Below are 17,016 nucleotides of genomic sequence, written 5' to 3' on the forward strand. Positions count from 1 at the left end.
CATAGAATATTTTAAAAGGATGATGCAAATGCCTCCCTTTGCTTTTATTAAAACTGTGTTTTGCATTCATTTCCGTTCATATGATAAATCAGAAGATCAAGTATGTCCCTCTTCAGCTCCTATTTATTCCACATTTGTAAATATGTCCTTGCAGTGGCAAATTCACCAAACATTTAGGTTTGTACCCTTAGATTTAAATGTAAGGTAAGTTTCCAAGACCTCTGAATTAATTCTGATGAATAAAGTCCGCTCAAATTCTTAGTCTTACAATAATGAGCTGTTTTACATTGTGACTCCCACTGACATACACTAAGATTATGTCGGAGCAAAAGTGTGAAAAAGCACAGGAATGACAACGATAGGCTTAAAACGTCACCAAATCAGTTCTTCCCTTAAAGATTATGCATCATCAGATCTATGTTGGGTTAGCCACAAAGCTATTAAGTATCAAGTTTGAGTTAGCATTCCATAATTACTTTGCCCCAGGGGGCTTCATCGAGCTGGGGCTAAGCATTATTATAAAGCTCCTTTGCCTCAGTAGTACATCAGATAATACTTTAGTCACATTAATTGTAAACTTTCTTAAAAGCGTTTAAGAGCCTTTGTTACACTAGTTGCATGTTAATATGTTGTCAGTATGTGACTCCACAGTTCTTTAGTCCTTTTCCCCTTCATTTCTTACTTTGATGTACATGTGATTACATGTGCTTGGTGTTATATTTCACAAGACTTTTGTCACTCAAAAGGTGATAAAGTCACATAGCCAGGGATGTACTTTATTTCTCTGCTGTAGTCATTGATAGGAGGTATAATTCTATAGGTTAGTTTGAAGCAAAATTGTCAAGGTGTGACTGAATAATCTGATGGAAAAATTAAGCTTGAGATTTGAGTCGTCAGAAAGGTTATAGTAGACATTTCTCAGGTCTTGTGGCCTGCAGTTTGAACCTTTGTACCCCAGAGATTGTGTCTAGCATTCAGTATCAGCTAAGATGAACAGCGTTCTTACTGCCTTGGGAAATCACCCTTTGACTTGTATTATTTTGGATGATGTTTCTGTCCCCATCTGTCAGAGGGCCTGAAATGGGAACACTAGTGAGGATTTTCTATATGAATGACATGCTGCAGTGTTGTACCTACCAGTGGATGATTGACTGAGTAAATGGTAAAAACCTAAATTGACTGTCTGAGATGCTTTGATGAGGAATTTGAATTTGAAAATTTGATAATAAATTTCTAGCAGCTCAGTTACATATGTGAGTTTCTGCCCATGCGTATGCATGCACATTTCCTATTAAGTTTAGTGGTGTCTGGACGTGGTAGTATTTTCAGTTATGAGAGTTTATTGCTACAAATGTCTCATCTTTTTGTTTGTGCTGTTTCCAGATATTTTCAAGGTGACATATCATAACGTTGACACGAAACTCAATATACGCTTGCCAGTGGATATAAATGATTTGTTGAATGTGCTTCTGGGACTATCAAATAACATTGCACAGTTGTAACCTTATTATTGGACTTTTCTACCTTTCCCTTTCAACAAAGCAATATCTTTGCATAGTGTTTGATCTCCCTTCTGTTAGTGGGGCTTAATTATATGTACAAGTGATATATGAAGGTGGGGATGAATATTCACATGATAACAGTTAAATCTCTGACAAATTGTAGTTCAAATACAGTGAATAGATGTTCTCTCCAGCTGTATGACCACGTCACATTGCGTGGTTTAGGTTTTCCATAGAGGTGAAATAGGAAAAAGGAAATGGTTGTGTCCACCCCAGAGTCCTCCGCTTCTGTGTCCTCATTGGAAGGCATTTCCAATGTCCAGTGAGTGTCCTAATAATTACATACTGAAGTGAGTGTCCAGGACATGCGGCTGCAATTCTGATGACACAACCACAAGGTCAATAAAAGAACTGTGGCTGAAGTTGCGTTGGTGCCAAGTGCACATATGGATGCCTTTATGCCTGAACATGGTGTTTATTATGGACAATCCGTGATGAACACAGAAGTCCAATAAAATAACACACTCGAATTCGGATCGTAGGGGCCGTTCCTGCCAAACACGCCCTTCCAAGTCCCACTGTCATTGCCCACATGAGCGTTGAAGTTTCCCAGTAGAACAAGGCACCCCAAGAAGGATGGGTAAACTGAACTGTTGTTGGGTCCATAGTCACAAACTACAGTCAGAACGTGTCCCACCACCTGAAGACGGAGAGAGGCTACCCTCTTGTCCACTGTGTTGAACTCCAACTTGGGGGGGCAATCACTATGCCCATACCTGCCCTGAGCCTCTCATTCGGGGCAACACTTGAATAAAATAAGGGGTCCAATCCCCCTTGAGAGGCCTGCACCCTAAGGTGTTCGTCGAGGTGAGTTCGACTATAACCAGTCAGAAGCCCAGGGGAAGTGGGACCCATGTCAATCCTGTGTGCTGTGCCCAGCCAAGCCCTATGGGTGAAGGCCTGGCCTCCAGGTGCTCCCCACCAAACCCTGCCCCTGGGCCTGGCTGCTGGGAGGGGCCCGGTGATTCGCGTCCAGGCAAGGATAATCTAGGTCCAAAGTTTGTGTTCTTCATGAGCGTCTTCCATATGTGCAATTATCACCATCTTGGATAAAAGATTAGATTCATCTGAGAAAATCTCATATCAAGATATGTGATTAACATGGCATTAAAATGACCCAGCAGGGGTATATTTGAGCCAACAAAGGTTATCATAAAATAGAGACTATTTGGAAATCCCCTTTTGAACTGATGACTGTAAATCAAGTGACTGTTATCGTTTTATATGGAATTTAAGATGAATTTATTTTGAATTTGAAGATTATTACATTTGTGATTGAAATTGTTGTGAAACAGATGGTCATTGGATACGACTGAATCCTGATCAGCTTAACCTACATCTTAGTCTGGAGAAAAATTAATTCATGGATGTAATGTTAGTTACATACTGATAGCAAATTCATCTGTGTAAAGGACCACAGACGAACAACACTTAATAAAAGATCTTATGAAATCTATGATACCTGATTATAAGTTTTAACTCCAAATTGGCCTTATTAGAGTACAATTTCCACAGATGTTGTTAAGGAGGAATTTTAGAACATTGTTGGTATTCCGCTTCACAAAAACTATGCAGGTAGACAAGGATTACTTGTTGCCAATAGATACCACCACAGGTTTAAAATAAAGTCTCACAGGTCTTTAGATTCGTCATACCCAGAGGATTTTATTGAAAATCAGTGATATGAAACAGAGGTTTATAGAGCAGGAAGATCCAGGTATTTGTGTTGAGGAATTGTATTACAGAGCCTTGCAAAATGTCTAAATGAACTGATGCATAGGAGCACATGATGTATTATCATAAATCCGTACAGTAACAGTGGATTTCAATGAACCACTATTAAAAGTGTTTTAAATATAACAAAAAGCAAATAGAAATAGTTGACAGTCTTCACTAAAGCTACTACGCAAGCTAGAAAGCGATATGTGCACAATCGAATAAATGCACCATAATGTTGATGTTACACTAAATGTTGACCACTTTACTTACAATAACCTCATGTTGGTAAACCTTTTTTAAACATCATCACAAGTTTTTGCACACTTACAATTTGATGATAGAAATATTCCTCTGGGGAAAAACATGACACCCATTGAAACACAGAATGAGTGAGCAGAATATTACCTGAAGGAAAAACAGTTGAGGTTATCCTTCAGTACATTTTAATTACGACAAACATGACATCTTGCCATTCAGCTTTCAGGGCACTCGAAGGTTAGCTCCTGGAGAGTGTTGGTAATATTGCTGAAATTTTTTAGCAAAAGAGAAGTATAGATGATATTTCATCCACAAATATTGTCCACTAAAAGATTTAAGTGATGGATCCAGTGAAATGTCACACTTAATGCAGAGAGATAAATCTCTCTATGAAATAGTCAGTAAAATTGGTATATACAAATATATATGTATTTTCCCTGACTGTTATACCTTTTTTCATGCAAGTATAAGGAAACAGTTCAATTGATATTCTTAATTATCTAAAATGAATGTGGTTTGGATCTGAAAAAGATGGTTGAAAGATGGTTGCGAACAGGTTAAGTCCTCTGTTGTGTATTCTGCAATTTTGTTCTGTATTTAAATGATGCACCGGCTTTTTTCTAATCTAGCAAGTATTTACTCCTGTTCTATGGATTGATGAATCCATGATTGTTAATCATCATTTTTAATGTTGTAGAACTTGAATTTTTGTATTTTGAGCTGTTTGTAAATAATATCTACCTCCAATAATAAGTACTATATTATTAAAATGTATAGCCACAGTATTACCAATTATGTCAAGTATTTTAATATGTTTTGAATGGTTGTACAAATAGATAAAAAGATTGCGCGAATGAATAAGTAAATAAAGAAATACTGCATATTGAATAGAAATTAAGCTCTGTATAAAACCCTTTCATTTAATTTCCTATTTGTGTACATGGATTTTTTGTGTACATTTCAAAGAACTGTTTCAGTTTGGCTCAGTAAAAATACACAAAGCACAAGGAACTTTTCACTGCTTGTGTCCAAGGTGATTCACAGAACCTGCCTTCTGGTCCAAATGCCCAGATCCACAGTTGTATTTATTAGCTTAGCTTAATTGTGCATAGCATTTAAAGGTCAGCGCCTGCTGTGATACATTGCTGCCAGAATGGCTTCAAGGGGACACTATTTCAGATGAATGAACACTGAAAGCTGCACCACCTTCCATCCCCCTGTTCCCACCTTTTACCTTCCAATGTGTGGCAGCATCAGATTTGGTGTTGTCTGGCCTTACACAAGGTGCTCTGACTGACAAGCATCTGCTTGTACACTCTGCCTGACTGACTTCTGTTTTAGCTGTCAAAAAGGGCAGATTAATTTGCTCGTCATACCCCCCCACGCCCCCTTTTTTCGGAGAAGCCCATGTTTATGCAGATTGGAGGAATTATGTGTTTGTCCTTCAGTGAATCAAAACATGACATATATCCTTACAGCCACAGCCCTTTGCATGATGAATTATGTTTGACTCCTTTATGCGGTAAACTCCTTCTTTTGGCTGTAAAGCTGAATAATGAGAGTGTGACTTGAATGGATAAACATGGACAACAGATAAACATTTTCAGGGATTATTGGGAGTTGAGCTGGATGGGAGATGGATGATATGCAGTATATTATCTGTTATGTAATGCACTCTTTATAAGCCCTTACCTGTCGGGCCACCAGGCACTCTGCACTATACACAAGAAGAGGGATATTTACATTTGTGGTGCAGGTATTACATTATATAAGGAATTGAGAAGAGGACAAAATGTCTTACATGTATGTATCCCAGGATTTGGAGGACTCAGAGTATTTGAAATAGGGAAACACCAGATACTTCCTCCCAAGGGGTGAGACATCCTGAGAGGCAACACAGTCACAGTGATGGCTCTGCAACAGTTAACTGTTTTTTTTCATTTTTTTTTCTTGTACATCTTGTAATGTGCCTCACTGATTTTATTGGTTGACATATTTAAACTGGTTTCTAATGACACTAGAAAATGTTGTTGACTTATATTTCTTTGTGAAACAGTTGATTTAATGAAATAGTCACTGTACCTACTTGATGGCCGGCTATGATGAGGCAGGTTTAAACACATTTACACACATGTGTAGTTTAATATACTGTTTAAATGCAGTTATATGATTACTTTAGATGAGGAAATCAAATGTTTACTACAGTTGTGTTCAATTTAATTGTCTATGTGAATACTGTAAGTCTTTTTGCCTTAAAAAATACATTTTCCATTGTTTACTTCAAAATATCTGCTGTGTCGGAAGTATTGGTAATTCAACTGCTGCACGGGTTTACAAACCATTGGTTATGAACTGACAGCCAGGGCCTAAAAGAAATCGTCCATGCCTCTCAGTCTCCTGAGCTGAGGATGTAGAAAGAACGAGATACCATCCTTTCATTTCCGCTTTCTCAGATAAAAAGATGAGAGAGGGAGAGGACGAAAGTGAGGCCTATCGCCGGGCGGCACTGATTGAGTCCCTTCTCTAAGCCCGAGCAAGAATCTGCTCAAATAACCCACTCTGTTGATAAGAAACTAGTCATTTCCATAGACAAAAACACTAGGATTCAGATTAGATTTCAACATCCGTCTGGCTTATCTTGGTGTTGCTCCATCATAGAATGTGAATTAAAAGGCAAACGCAGGTCCCTCATATTTTAATGAAAACACCATTGAAATACATATGGCCTCTGTCTGGGGTGATTTTATGTGCACAGTTTATTTTTAGCTGCAGCAACTTGGTCCTGAACTTTGTTCCCTGCATTAGACATTTTTTACAGGATAAGAGGCTGGTATTCACTTCCAAGAAGGTGAATCATACTGTATATTTCAAGTAAGACATTGATTTTAGAGCGTTTTGATTAGTGTGAGCACATTATGTATACATTCCAATTAGTATACCGCACCATATAATGTAGAATGAAATAACAAGTTAAAGGCTGTCCTAAATAGGATCCATTCATCAAAGTATAGCTTGTGTAAAGATGTGTTTTTTTTTTTTTTTAATGGAGGTACTGATCATTTTTAATATTGTAAAAAGAAAGAAAAGCGGGATTATACACAGGGGTAAGTTATTAAATTAAATATTCATTAGCAAGAGGGCTGTTAAGTCTAGACACATGAAATATGAAACATTTATATATATATTTATATGTGTATGGGGGGGTATAAGAAATAGAAGTCAAAAACAAACCAGCTGATCACTTGTCATAATAGGCTTTGTGTATCCGACGGTGAGAGCCATGTCAGTGTCTGTATGGCCCTTATACACCAGTATGGCACTTAAAATCTTGAGAGTTCGTAAACCTCTCAAAAGCAATTAAATTTCCATACCTCATGGACTCTGCTCTTCAATGGACTCAGTCTGTCTGCCAATTCGATTACCAAGTTTTATAAGCTTGAAGAAGCTTATAATGTGTTCTGTCATCCTGTCAATTTTTTCACCTGTGCAAATCAAGAATCCTGATCAGGACAATAGTGTGTTGTAGAATGTGTTAGATCAAGACCGGTGACAGATTTGACCTTTTCACTGAGATGCGAAGAGACTGTGTCTAATTGTGTTACGTTGAAGTGCAACACAGTAGCTGCAGCAGCTACTGCTGTATTTTCATTTTACCCTTCTCATCATGATAACATCACTTACATTATGCCTGTAATGGAAATGGCAGCCATTACAAACACAATAGGCATGTCAGTGAATCTTGCTTTGAAAGCAAACATTGCTAATGGATGAACAGATATGTCACGATCCCTAATTAGTAGCCAATTATTTAGCCTTTTCTGTAAATTAATAGGACTCCGACCTGCCACCTCTTGCCTCAAAGGGTTTCCAGAATTTTGCTAGCCGTAGAGCCAATAATACTTCAGCAGAATATGATTCTGTTCTGGCCATCCCATATCATGAGACTGAATGTCCTTGTCTGTACTCATTCCTTTTTGTCATCCATTGTAATTGTGATTTTTGCCTTGTGAAAGCACACTCACACTGCCGTTCCCATTTTCCCACCAGAGCAAGAGGTTGCAGTTGGTCTCAGCCCTTATAGTCAGTGTATTTTCAAATAGACAGCAAGGGTTAGTATGACAGAAAATGGACACTAGAATCACCTATCCATAATTTACCTACAGTAACAACAAAAACCACAGTTGCAATGCTGTGCTACGTTGGATGATGTTCATCATGAACAATGCAAATAATTAATAGTCTTAAACAATACCAGCTGGAGGGACGGGAGGCATAGTTTAGTGCTGCTGAAAGACTGTACTAGTTTTTGGAAAAGGGGGCTCCCGTGCTGTTAGGGTTCCATTTGTGTGATGATTTAATGGAACCCCCTGCTGGGCACTCTGTCACCACTCTTTGTAAAGAGGCCTAAGCAAACTTGACATCAAGAACATTTGGGTACCTCCATCCATCTATCTGTTACAGCACATTTCATCCCCCTCCTTCTTCTTTTTTAAGCAAACACAACTTTGGTGAATATTTCATGGGGTATATTGCCTCATTTTCACTGTGTCGAGCCGGGAGAATGTCACGCGATGATGGCTGACAGGGCCAAGCGCAGCTACCAGCATCCACTAGGAGACAGCGTTTCTTTTTCATTTTTATTCCTGACACTCCTATTCCTTTATTCCTCCCATTTTCCCTCTGTTACAGACAACGAATCTCTCAGCTGCAAGTCTGGCGGCTGATCATTTTGCAGTTTCTTTAATTTTTGTTCGAGGACAGAACTTCTGCCGATCCATCTGATACTGTTAGTTAAAATGCCAACATATGGACACAAATCTGTTTTTGCACAGACTGCAACATTTATAGCACTTAATGATGTGATTTCACAGTTTTAGGATCATGCAGACACTTTGCTTCTTTTGCAAACTTTGATGGTGACATCAAGGGGAATTGCTACAAATATATATAAAAAAAAAAACAAATGTCATTTTGGCATGACAGAATATCTCTTCACTTTTCCAGAATGAGGAGTGATTCCATCTGTGTTTACCTTTTAATATGATCTCATTTTTCCCTTTCACTTAGTTGCGCTTAAGAGCAATGTGCTGGATCAACCATAAAACAATAACACCAAATAATCATTTTTGTTGTTCTTTCAGCGCCACTCAAACACCGATGCCAATCTCTCAATATTATATTTCTCAAGCTTGAATGACTGCCCATACCGTTATTGAAGGCACACTTCATGTACCTCCCCGGTATTCAATTTCATGGAAGGATGAGAAAATGCAGCCTTTCCATGGTACTTACCAAGATTTTACAACATTACAGTATGCTCATTTTGTTGCCACCATAGAATGCTGCTCTCTCTCTATCTTTTATGCTTTCCTACTTCGTAAACGGTGTTTGCATGACTTACAGTTGGTTTCCGCCTTGCATTGCTCGGTGTGACGAGCATCTGAATGGTGTCACAGTTAACAGGGGCGGCTCTGTTGCTCTGTTGTGACAACATTCGTTTGATGTAGAAGTGGTAGTCCTCAGCTGCCATGTTCTCCCCTTCTGCGCTTTTATTTTCTTGTTCATGCTCTTTCTGGATCTCACCACTGTCACACGTAAGGGAAGCCAACTGGCATGACCTGAAAGTGTGACAGCGAGACACAAGCTGCCATTTTCCCTGTTGTTGATAGCCATCCAATATGCATGCATACATACAGAGAAATGCATTAATGTTCCTAGATTAAAGAACTTTAATTGGCTCACAATCCTACATGAACTGGTGTCCCAGAATACAGCAGACAGAGCAATTGATGTATAAAACATGTTGTGTGACCCTCATTTTCATATAATCGTGTCTCATCATCAATGTTACTTCAAATAAATTTGCCATACGTTTATAAATGTGTTTGTGTCTGTTGTTTGTGAGGAAGAGTATGCAGCTTGAGAGTCACCTATTATCCTCATTCTCTGCGGTGAGGTGTTATATTGGTACCCGGCTACACTAGTTTTACATGATAAGCAGTTTTGGGGGGGGTTAAGCTATTTTAAGCAAACAATTCTAGTCTCATTGGAGAGTTCTGGAAGCCTGCCGAAGGGCAGTGATGCTGTACTCAGTGAACATACTTTCATGCCAATTTCATACTAGCTTGATGTTAAAATATGGTGCTGAGAATGTGTAAAATCTGGAAATTAATTTTTTCCTATGACGTCCAAGAACACTGCTCATTATGTGATGTTGCCAAAAAGATGATTTTTTTTTTTCTCTAATTAATCTCAGGTAGGCGAGTGATTGTATCATTTTACAAATGCAAACTCTATCTATGAAACAATTCCCCTGACACTGACAACACAAGAAAGATCACAAAAGGCATAGTACTACTACACATATACTGATTTTAGTCATCATTTTCTAAAGGCTAGCTGATATCCTTGGAACAGGATCGTTTAGGCTTTTTTTTTTTTTTTTTTTTACAAAATGTATCCTTCCCACGATGCTGTGGTTAGCGCTTCCTCTGCAGCAAGACGGTTCCTGGTTTGGTCCCGACAGGCGACCTTCTCTGTGGAGTTTGCATGTTCTCCCAGTGTGTGCAGCGGGTTCTCTGGTTTACTCCCACAGGCCAAAAACATGCTGTCGATTAATTGGAGATTCTAAATTGCCCAGATGTGTGAATGAGGGTTTAATGGTTGTATGTTTCCAAACGGGGCCCTGTGATCGACTGGCAACCGGTCCAGGGTGAACCCCACCCCTTGCCCAAAGATAACTGGGATAGGCTCCAAACCCCCCTGAAACCTTGAGTGCTGGATAAGCAGTACAGATCGTGAATGAATAAATATGTGTTTGTATTGATTGAAATTGAAATTTCACCCCTGCATTTAACCAATTATTGATGAACCATGAGCAAAAGACAGCTACTGAACAGCAGCAGGGTACCAGTTCGGGGTTCAGTGTCTTGCTCAACAACTCTTCAGCAGGCTGAGAGAGAAGTGCAGGAAATGAACCAGAAATTATTGGTTGATTTATGAAAAATATCAGTGTTATATGTATTTCACTGGCAACCACTGTTTTGGAGAGTAGATACAAGTAAGGTGCTCCCTGAAGTTATTTCATGGGGTAAATTGATATTTGTCATTGAAATAAAAAAGAATAATTACTTACAATTACCGGCAATAGGGGAAAAAATAATTTTAGCAAGCAGCATCTTATCGTCTCACCCTGAAATACCATAAACTCTCTGACAAGCCCAGAGATCCAGTTAAAATTGAAGGATTCACAACAGGAAGCTTTTCGAGTGTTTCACCATGATTTATAGTCTAAACATGTTTCTTTCAGAAAAGGCGAGTCATACAGTTAAAGGGGAAAAACTACAAAATGTCTTGAGAATTATATTTTCAGTATTTCACACCTTCATTAATCTGTTCAAAGTCTTGTAAAAGCACAAACCTGTACTGTGATGATTGTTAAAACGTCTCCTCATAGAAGAATATTTGTGAGGAAGTGACATTAAAATTAATCAAAAGATTCACTTGTTAAAACCAGCATGAGTCACTCCTTCACTCCTCCCGCTGCGAGCTGGAGATACAGAAGAGAAAAGTGCCACCAGGCATGTATGGGATCGGAAAAGGGAAACCACTCAGGGTGTCTTTGTCCTCTGTTTGAACAGAGCTGCAGAGGGGGGTGGGTTGGGTGGGTGGAAGGAGTGAGGGGAAAACCAGGGGAAGAGGGGATAAGAGAGAAGAAGTGTCTCACAGCTGCCCAGCCTGAGGCCCAAAATATGTGGTGCTTTCTTCGTCTCAGCCTCACCAGCTATCTGTTCTCGCCTGTCATTATTTTACCTCTCACAGAGCACACACTCTGTCTCTCAGGCACACATATGCACATTTACACCACCACACAGTGCCTGTGCTGTCTTGATCTACTCTTAAACGCTGCCAGCAACACATATCTAAACATGGCTGACTTACAATGGGCTATGCAAATGCTGCAAGTACAGGAATGCAATTAAAATGTTGGCACAATTGGACTATCAAATTAGAAAACCAGCAAGTATAACAATGGGAAAGTTCACTCCTGTGTGGTCAAGAGAATGATGTGAATAATACCTCTCAGCTGAGGAAGCAGGTACATCATTATACTGCCACAACAGTTGAACACAAAGTGAAGTGAAGTATTTCAAAGCATTGTGTAATAACAGGCAACCTAGTACTGAATAACACTATGACAAAGGCGAATTGTCACAAGTTAAAAATATTTTACTTCATGTAAATTAGGGCAAAGATGACCTGCAGGCAGCATAGAAACTCGCCAAAAAATTGCCGAAGAAAAAGTGAAGCAGCTGTAGGATAGGAAGTTTTATGTGTTGGAGTGTAGATAAATGACTGTAGAGAAGTTTTTCTTATTAGTCTTGTGGAACCTTGTTATGTTCTAGGTTGTTTTTTCTTTTTTGTCCATTTTTTTTTCTAACCGGAAGCTTCTTGCAGCTCTGCAAGGAAAAATATATTCAGGTCCGTGGATATGTGATGAATGATTAAAAGGCCCCTTTACAGGCGCTGGTTTAACCATAATTGTGAAGGGAAGGTGTCCCTTGTCGGAAATTAATTTGTAATGCAGATACTAGAAAATCTATTTCCGTTATTTGCATTCATAACAATCTTGAGTCATATCCTGCAGACTCAGACCATGTGATTGTGTTAGAGATTTTGGACTCATCGTGGTCTGTAAACAGCACAATCTATTTACATTTCGATGCAATGTTCAAGTTAGTAAGTTATTAATTAGTATATATAATTTTTGTTGCTGACATATTTTAAAGACATCTCACTTATGTTGAGGGAAATTTCAAAGAATTATAAAGGATAACATCAACTGTGTCAAATGTGCCGCAAATAATATCCGTTTCTCCAGGCCTCCCCATCACCATTGTAACACTCTTTTGAGATCATATTCCTGCTCTGTTCTTTGCGGAAAATATCAGCATTTTGTGATTATTGTTTGGCTTGAAACATCCATGTCACAAATCATTGAATATATTTGCATCCTATCAGATAAGGTTTTTCAGTTATCCGAGAGAAAGTTCACAATCTCAATCAGAAATTTGCAAAAGTCTTCCATTACAAAAATACAAAACAGAGGAAAAGGTAAAGGAAAAACCAACATCGTTTGGCTCATACATACATTCTACATTGCAAAGCTCAAATATCATTCAAAACCTTGGAGAGTGTAAGAGGTGCCAGAAACCCCAGATAGGAAATCCCAGACAAACAAGCTATTTTATGAAGAAGTCATGAGGTCTTGGCTAGTGTGGAGCTCCATAAAAGGTTCACATTGGGTCCATTCTGACCCTCCACTCCACCCCCCTGACCAAAACTTAAACTCTGCAAAGATTTCTGTAAATGTCACAGTAGGTTCTGTTTGCTTTATCGCCAGTGTCATGAGCCAGAGATTCGCCAAGCTTTGCAAACATTGTGCTTCGGTAACATTTAACCTCAAACTGTGGGCTGCAACAGAGATGCCTTTTCCCCTGGAACACTGCAATCATCACACACACCCAAATTTGCCTTTGGTTCAACTGAATACTTTGTGATACTTGACCACAGTGGACCCTCTGTAATGTAACAAGAAGCATTTTGACTCATGTTAAGTAAAGGCCAGGTAATCGCTACTAGCTGCAACTTGACCGTTCAGCAGAAAACAGGCTTTCCAATCTTATGTTTGATTAAATTACTTTAAATAGATTCGGTACAACTACATGGTGGTAGCTGTCTTAGTAACCATTTTCAGTGTCATGGTTGCCTGACTGCTACTAACGTCACACATGAGTGAACCTTACATTGCAAATAAGTAAATGTAAACAGACTTTGTGGAAAGGACAGGAGATGCAAGCCATTATCCAAAATGCACCACCAATGTGTTATGGCAGTTTTAAGGAGTGGCTAATCAAATAATGGTACACAGGTATCTAATGGGTTCTTTGATTTTGTTTGATGTAATAAACTTTCTTCACTTACTCACGCCTGCAACCGATTATGATCAAAGCTTTATTGTGTTGTAAAATGCAATGCAACAAATTAGAAAATAAAAAAGCAGTGTGGGATTTCAGATGTTATCAAGGAGAGAGGCAATCAAAGGCAATAATTCCACTCCGTTAAAATAAACTATTTGTGTGTCTATAACAACTTTATTGTCTACACTGGAGTTTTGGTACCTCTGTCAGTTGAGTCAATTCAAGTGGTGCATTAAGTAAGTAGGTAATGTAAAACATTTCTTTGACATCTTTGACAATTACACATTTTTGACATCTCGTGGGATTCATTCTCGTGTAAAACATTTCTTTGACATCTTTGACAATTACACATTTTTGACATCTTGTGGAATTCAACTGTCTTCCCTTCATTCGTGTGAAGCTGTGCAAAGATTGCATGGAAGGGTTGCAAAAGCTCAGTGCTTCTTTTTACATTGATTCAGGTTGGTGTCAGACTTTTACAAAATCTGAATGACATAGTAATGAAATTACAAAACATAAAAGTTACCCCCCAACACATAATATATATTATAATATATATATATATGCATATTTTTATATATTTGTAAATATATAAAAATATATTATATATATTATATTATATATTTGTAAATGTATTACCCTGAATTGAACACGGCAAGGAAAAACTTGAAGGATGGATAGAGCTGTCAGTGATTTTTGAAAACTTGAAGAAACAGAAAAAAACATCTCCATGCCTTTTTTCCCTATTGTTCATGCATAGAAATAATGAAGATGATCAGTCTCTATCTGAATATCTCCTTCCTTATTAAAGTCCTCTTTTTACTCAATATCCAAAACAATGACATAATCAAAAGATGCAACTTATCCCTCCGTGCTCCTCAGGCAGGCTGAGTGTGATATTAGCCATCTCGGGCCTGTTTGTACTGACCATTCTGCTTAGTTATATCTGTCAAATGCATAGTAAATTAATTCATGGAAAGGTAGGAAGTGCAGCGCTTTTTCTTCCCCAATAGCGACATAATAGTGGACATAATAGTTTTCACTAAAGCTGACACAACTATTTCGGATATAGGAAATTTTCTGTGCATTATTATTCTTCAATTTTTACCTGTCCTCCAGTGGAACCTGTGGAAATCATTCTGAATTAGATCTGTGGAGAGAAATAAAAACAACTTAGATTAATTTGGTTGCAAGGCAAGCTCAATGACACATGATGGCAAAAAAAAGAAATCGCCCCATTCCTCTATATATTCTTCAGCATTCTGTGGCCTTTGGAGCAATCGAACTTGAGTCTCAATAGACTGGGACGGCTCAATTTCAGTCTAACCATTGGCTAAATTGCATTGGGGTAAAATATTTTAATATTGTAGGGACCGCTAGATTAAAATAGGTAAATACGTAAAACCAAATTGATACATTGTTCTACTTAAACAAGGTCAAGAATGACAGTCAGTGTCAATACATGGATGTCATGCATGCAAAGATGTGGTATGGCCACTTTACATTGGTGCCCAGCACTGTTTCTATATCCAGTTCCTTTTATACGACCATGCCTGAAATACTAGTTTTATATAAACACATAAGACATTTTACCCTGTACGGAGTGGTTTCACACTATCTGCACTAAATTGGTGTCTGTGACAGTGACATTTGTCCAAAACTTGGACTTAAAGTGAAACTCCAGATCCATCCATCTTTGCATGTCAACTCAGCCCGGCATCACTGACTGTTGTAACATGGACTGTAACCCACATGCTGTTTAAATCAGCTATTGTTATGCTTTAGAAAAGATGTGTACCCAGAGTGAAAAATGTCAGGCTGTAAATAATAGAAAGTCATGTATACCGAGTAGGTGTATCCAAATGCAAATTACAAGCAACAAGCTTTAAAAAAGACAAAAATCAGGTGACACATTACTATGTTTTGTAAAATTTGACACACTCACCAACTGAGCGTGGTGCTGTGGGAATTCAACATAACGCACACATAGAAGGAGTCTCTCCCACTTGGCTGTCATAAATATAGGTCTGCCAAACTGAGAAAAGGAAAAAAAAAAAAACAAAAATGGAAGGCATTACATAAGTTAGGCTTCTCTGTGGTTTGAACCTCAAGTCAGTGCACAGGCAGCTATTTAATTTGCATTAGTTCCTCTGATGTAAATGTGTATAGCCTTCAACTCCCTTAGAGCTTTTAGTCATTTATTTTGATTAGGGCTGTATTTATAAGATAAGTCTCTTAAGTAAGTCGCCTGGGAAGATGGGTTGGCGCGGATGGTGGTTTGGGAACAAAATTAAGTCTATTTGATGATTCTAAATTCAGAAATATCTGCTTGTCAATTAATTAGGAGCTTCCTGGGTATGTGGATATCTCTTACTCTCTTCCTGGGTATCTTTTAATTTACTAGGCCCACCTCTCTGTGGACTAATACCCGCGATGCGCCCATTGTATGTCTAAACCACTACACACATTTCTGGCAGCTGCAGAAAGAAGAATAAAGAGCCTTCAAAGGCAGACAGTTTTCAAGAGCAAGCTTCAGTTTTTGCATGCTGATTTCTGGGAGCGGCGCATGTGGCTGCTAGAAGGCTTCTCGCTTGGTGTCTCGTTTTCAGACACAAACAAGAACTGGAGAATGATGTGGACATGAAAAGATAGGTAGACTGACAGGTCTGAGCTTGAAGTGAAGCTTCCATTATTTCTTCCTCTCACAGGTGTACAATGTATGCAGGAGACTTGTGCTTTTGAGGCCACTGTCACAAAGTGAACAATGACTATCGCCCTTGTTCCTCATTTATATTGTAATACATGGATATTTTTAAAGTGTATCCTAAAAAAAGGAAATTAAAGCAAAAAACAAATAACTACCAGAGTAAGGTAGAAATGATATAATTTACCATCGTAGATGCTACCATAAATAAAAGTCATTAGCAACCAACTGACAATGTGTAATGGTGGTTGGTTGTACAGCATTTGTCAAACAAAATTTAAAGAATATTTCACAGCCCAGCCGATATATCTGCAGACCGAATTTATAGATTAATATTTAACTTTTACAAATTCACAAACAGTCTTGTTGTTGAGTGACATCTCTCTGGTGTCATTGATGTCTGGTTGGTTTCTACCAACTGTGCTGTCTCGAAAACATTTCTGCCATAACAACATTTAAATCTGTCTCAGGTATCAGTGGAGTTCTGCCTTTTTTTTTACCTCATCCACATGTAGTACCATTTTTTTTTTTTTATTCTTTCACACATCTTGTTGTATGCTAACAACAAAATGTTGCATCGGAAGTATTCAGAATAGTTTGTGTGATCCAAACGTGCAGGAATCTGAAATAGTGCTCTCATTTGAGTATTTCACTTGGATCAATATTACCTGAATTCTAAATAATAATATATCAACAAATCAAGTATAGATCTAGTCTGCTGAAATCTTTAGAATTTCCCTGCTTACCACAAACTGTCAGAATTTCATGTGCCTCACATTTGTTGGTTGTTGCT

General features: G+C 38.3%; 1 protein-coding gene across 1 annotated transcript in view; it reads left to right on the forward strand.

Annotated features, from left to right (window-relative positions):
- Positions 1–17,016, forward strand: part of LOC147223615 (glucosidase 2 subunit beta-like) — a 153,097-nt gene that overhangs the window by 47,758 nt on the left and 88,323 nt on the right. The window lies entirely within an intron of this gene.

The sequence above is a fragment of the Fistularia commersonii genome, chromosome 19, assembly GCF_037954325.1.
Source record: "Fistularia commersonii isolate RoL2024-O1a breed Wild chromosome 19, RoL_Fcom_v1.0, whole genome shotgun sequence".
NCBI lineage: Eukaryota > Metazoa > Chordata > Actinopteri > Syngnathiformes > Fistulariidae > Fistularia > Fistularia commersonii.